At 50.4% G+C, this 5,521-nt stretch overlaps 1 pseudogene; it reads left to right on the top strand.

The window, feature by feature from the left end:
* Positions 1 to 1,235: 1,235 nt before the first annotated feature.
* On the top strand, positions 1,236 to 2,777 carry LOC109305531 (annotated as a pseudogene).
* The last annotated feature ends 2,744 nt before the right edge of the window (positions 2,778 to 5,521 follow it).

Consider the following 5,521-nt stretch of genomic DNA (forward strand, 5'->3'; position numbering starts at 1 on the left):
GTACCTCAGCTGGTGGCTCCTCCATGCAGCCATGACCATGGGTGTGTATGCGGTGAGCTTCATAGACACCCTAGTCTCCTGCCCTTTCTGTGGGCAGAGGGAGACCCTGGTGCACATGACCCTTGAATGTACCAGGCTGCAGCCCCTTCACTTTCACCTCCAGAACCTCCTCCTGAGGTTCTGGTTGAATTTCACCACCCCGCTTTTTGTTTTTGGTCACCCCATCCGTGGCCCCACCAAATCCCAGGACCTTCTGGTCAACCTCCTCATGGCCCTGGCCAAGTGAGTCCTGTACTTGACCAGGAAGGAGGTCTGGCCGGGAAGGTGCCCCGAGACTGTGGGGCCGCTTTCCTGTCATTTGTCCATGCATGTTTCCAGGCAGAGCACCAGTGGGCAGCATCAACTGGCTCCTTGGATGCCTTTGAGGACCAGTGAGTACAGACTGGGGGGCTCTGCTCGGTCCCCTCAGATGCACTTATTTTCATGTTTTGACTCTTTGACCCACACAACACTCCTATCCTGTTTTTGCTTTTGTTGTCCCAAGAAATTAGCTGTATCTTTTACCTTTTGACCCCACAATTAATTAATTAATTAATTAATTATCTGGGTAGGCCTTAAGGCCCACATTAATATGGAACGTATAAATAGACAGGAGCTTCTGGGGCCCGGCCAGTTGGTACCTGGGGACACTACCCCTTCTGCCAACTGGACAGATGACGCAGCCCTGAGAGTTCCCTACAACCTCCACCCACTGCAGCAGTCTGGCAGTGGGGGCTGCTGCCTGACTGTGACCTACTGCCACCTGCGACAGCATGTGGCCCCAAGGCTGCACACCTGACAGACCCAGACAGGGACTGCATGTACATTAGAGGCATCTGCAGCTCTTGGCCAGCTTCCAGTGGGCTGTGGCAGCCCAGTTGGTTTTTGTGCAGCACTACAGGCATTCCTCGACTTAGGTCATTCTGACTTGCAGCATGCTGCCATTTATATCCACATTATTACTTACGGTGCTGGATCCTTGCACAGTGCTGTATGTCAGTCTGCTTCCTCATGTGCTCCGGAATGCTCCTGCTTTTGTAAGTTTCTTGTATTCTTCTAAATTTCTTGTATTCTTTGATGTATTCTGATGTGCTTAGTGCTTGGTGCGTAATGCTTAGTTATATTCAGTCTGCTTCCTGATGTGCTTAGTGCTTAGTTATATTCAGTCTGCTTCCCGATATGCTCAATCCTTAAAAATGGCTGATAAAAGGAAAAGGCAGTGCTCTAGTGATGGTGAGGGTTCTGATAAAAAATGGAGAAAGGCCATTACATTAGAGGTGAAAGCTAACATGATCAAGCTTAGCAAGAGTGGTTTGTCACAAACTGAAATTGGTAGGCGATTGGACCTAGCTCTTACTACTGTGCAAACTATTATTAGAGAAAAGGATAAAATAAGTGGTGAAATTAAAAGTGCGGCCTCACTGCAATCCATCATTATAAGGCAACGTGCAGGACTTGTGGTTGAGATGGAAAGACTTTTGATTTTGTGGATTCAGGATCAAACTCACTGCAGTGTGCCTTTGAGTTTAGCCACTATTCAAGCCAAGACTTTGAGTCTTTTTGACACTGTGAAGCAACAACGTGGTGAGGAATCCAAGAATGAAAAATTCAGTGCGAGTAAGGGTTGGTTCATGCGTTTTAAAGGCAGGTATTGTCTGCATAATATCAGGGTGCAAGGTGAAGCTACTAGCGCTGATGAGATTGCAGCTTAAGATTTCCCTAAAAAAATGACTAAAATCATTGAAGAGGGAGGTTATTGCGCCAGGCAAGTCTTCAATGTTGATGAGACTGGGCTGTACTGGAAGAAAATGCCTTCCAGGATGTACATCACCTAACAAGAAAAAACTGCCTGGTTTTAAAGCAGCTAAGGATAGGCTTACCCTTTTGCTTGGTTCAAATGCTGCAGGTGATTTCAAGCTCAAACCCTTGCTTGTTGATCACTCCTAAAATCCCAGAGCACTTAAGGGTTATCTTAAAGGCAGACTTCTAGTCATCTGGAAATCAAACCATAAAGCTTGGGTGACTGGGGTCCTTTTGAGGAATGGTTCACTGGCTATTTTGTGCCGGCTGTTCAGAATTATTGTGAGAGCAACAACCTTCTACATAGAGCATTGTTAATTTTAGACAATGCCCCTGGACATCCTGCACACCTTGCAGATTTAGACTCTAACATCAAGGTCATTTTCTTCCCCCCCAGCACAACTTCGCTGCTCCAGCCCATGGATCAGGGGGTCATTTCATCCTTTAAGGCTTACTACCTTAGAAGAACCTTTGCCCAGGCCATCAATATTACAGACCAGGAAGGTGAACCAACCCTCAAGGAATTCTGGAAGGATTTCAACATCCTGGATGCAGTGAAGAATATTGGAGAATCTTGGAAGAAGGTTAAGGAATCCAATCTCAATGGTGTCTGGAAAAAACTGTGTCCAGAATTCATCTCTGATATCCAAAGATTTGAAGACCAAGTGGATGAAGTCACTGCTGATGTTGTGAAGATGGCTGGCCAGCTACATCTAGACATTGAAACAGAAGATGTTGAGGAGTTGCTGGCCTCTCATTGACAGGAATTGACCAATAAAGAGCTTGTCCATCTTGAGGAGCAAAGGAAGGCAGAAAATCAGGCCCGGATTCGAGAGAGCCCTGCTCAAGGTACCACGACAACAAAGCAAATGAGTGAGGCCTTCAAGCATTTGGAAGCTGCAATGGCAATTTTTGAAAAAAATGGATCCCAACCTTAAACACAGCTCGAAGACCAATAACTTGATCTCTAATGCCTATACATGCTACAGGGAAATTTACAATGAGAAAAAGAGGGCAGAAAAACAGACATTCCTGGATCAGTTTCTCAAGAAGCCATCAAGTGGCCCTAAGTCTCCCCAAAAATCTCCCCAAAGAAGCCCATTCCATGACCCTGGTGAAGGTGTTCCTTCACATTCTGATTAAATAAAATGAAATAGTTGATTTAAACATGGTGTTTATGGTCATTTCTATAAAAAGTTGAGCAGGAACATAACCCCCTATTATAACATTGTTTCTACGGGAAAATCAGATTCAACTTACAGTGCCTTTTCCAGGAACATAAACTGCTGTAAGTGCAAGGACTGCCTGTACTGTCATGTGTGCCACCAGCCTGGCCATCTGGGCAGCTATCACCCAGAAGATGTTCTCAGGGTGGTGACCTGCTTTGAACTGTCAAAGCATATCATCCTGGCCCCAAATGGCCAGGAGGTCAACCACCTTCATCTCTGTCTGGGATAACAGTTCTGAGCAGGCTCCTCTGCCTGGGTACTGCCACTTTCCTCAATAGCAGGAATTCTGGTGTTGCCTATTTAAAAACTGCTAAATCCCTGATAAAAAATCTGAAAGTACTCTTTAAAATACCCCAAAATCAGTGTTCTTCCACAAGTAAAACAAAAGACCACTAGACATACATATATAGAGAGAGAGATCAAATCACCTGCCCCCCACCCCAGTCTTCTCAGTCCTGACCCACAGGGCCAAGTATGTGGGTAAGGGATTTGTGGGGGTGGCTTGGGGGTGTGGAGTTTGTGGGTGGATTGTGGTGGGACTGTGGGTGCGGGGAGGGCATATGGTGGGGCTGCTCAGGAGGGGTGGGTCCCCTGCCCCCCGCAGGGCACAGGCCCTCAGCACAGCTCATGGACTGATCCCCCCACAGGGTCACAGACCCCCAACAGGGGCCACATGGCCCCCAACAGGGGCTACATGCCTTCATGGCCCACATGCCCCTCACCCGGCCCCAGCCCCCACTTGCTGTCCTAGCCCCACATCATTTCCCCATCCAGTCACAGACCCCAATCACTGCCCCACCCAGCCCCAGCATCCCCGCATATACTGGCTGCAGCAGTGGCTGGCAGGGTTGCTGGGGCATCATGGCACAGGCCCCCCACATGGTGGCGTATAGTGGGAGGCAGCGGGGATTGGCCCCAGCCACCTAGCACGTGCTGCTAGTGCTGCATCTTATGTGGGTGCAGCCTGGCTTAGCAGGGTGCCACATGCTGTCTGGCAGCTGGGGGCAACTGGAGCTGAGCAGCACTGGCCTGGGTGACAGCTGGAGCTGCCAGACAGTGGTCTGTGCTGCATGGTGCCCTTCTGAGCCAGGCTGCACCTGTGCAATGAGGCAGTGGCAGTGTAGGTGCCAGGCAGCCAGAGCTGAGCCCCACTGTCCTCTGCTGTGCAGGGGGCCTCTAACACAAGGCTTCAAGTGGCCCCAGTCGCTGCTTCTCCTGTTGGTAAACTTGGGCTATGCAGGGGGGCCAGACAGAGAAGTGATTGAGAAGCTGGGGAGAGCAGGGGAAATGAGGGGGAAACAGGGGAAACGAGGGGACAGCAGGGGATATAAAGGGAGCGGGGGATACAAAATGAGGGGACAGCTGGGGAGAGCAGGAGAAATAAGGGGACAGCTGGGGAAAGCAGGGAAAATGAGGAGAGAGCAGGGGAAATGAGGGGACAGCTGTGGAGAGCAGGGGAAATGGGACAGCAGGAGAGAGCAGAGGAAATGATCAGGGAGCAGGGTAAATGAGGGAGGAGCAAGGGAATGAGCAGGGGGCTGGAGATGAGCCCCTGGAGACGTTCCCCTACTTGTCTCCATCCTCAGGAGGGGAGCAGGGGAACATCTCCAGCTCATCTCTAGGGGCTCGTCTCCACAGGGGGTGGGGGAAATGCACAGGTAGCTAGGGGAATGAACAGGTGTCTGGGGCCGGGTGCCCCCCCCCCATGTTCCCCTCCCCACCTTCTCAAGCCCCCTGACCCCCCTACTTACCTGCCACAAAGCTGGGTCCAGGTCCCTGCAGCCTGCATCACCGCTTGACCTGCAGGCAGGCAGCGTGCTTCAGCACTGGGGCAAGGGCCAGCCATAGAGATGCTCTGGCTGGCTACCAGAGCATCTGTGTGGAGGACCCAGCCTCCAGTTGCCTCCGAGTATGGTCCGAAACCATGCCCTGCCCCACTTTTTTTTCCCTAAGGGTATTTTTTGAACCCTGGATATCCAGAGGTCTAATTTTTGCCCTGTGCTGCAAATCTGCAGCGCGGGGAATTTTTTTTGCTTCCACAGGTGCCTCTTGCAGCATCCCAAAAGGGGTTTGTGACCTGCAAGAGGCACATGTGGGCTCATTTGGACAAACCCATTGTGTCTGTGCCCTCAGGTCAGGTAGTTGTATATCAGAGTATAGTGTGTTGTTACAGGAATACTTATTTAGAGGCCGCACACCAAATTATGCTTGTAAAAATCAGAGGCTGCTTCTCACAGGCAAACCCAGGTTTCATAGTTTCATAGTTTCTAGGGTCGGAAGGGACCGGAGCAGATCATCTAGTCCGACCCCCTGCCATGGCAGGAAAGAGGACTGGGGTCAAACGACCCCAGCAAGATGTGCATCTAACCTCCTCTTAAACACCCCCAGGGTAGGAGCCTGCACCACTTCTCTTGGAAGCTGGTTCCAGACCCTAGCCGCCCTGACCGTGAAGT

Source organism: Crocodylus porosus, unplaced genomic scaffold (genome assembly GCF_001723895.1).
Source record: "Crocodylus porosus isolate Cpor-Errol unplaced genomic scaffold, CroPor_comp1, whole genome shotgun sequence".
NCBI lineage: Eukaryota > Metazoa > Chordata > Crocodylia > Crocodylidae > Crocodylus > Crocodylus porosus.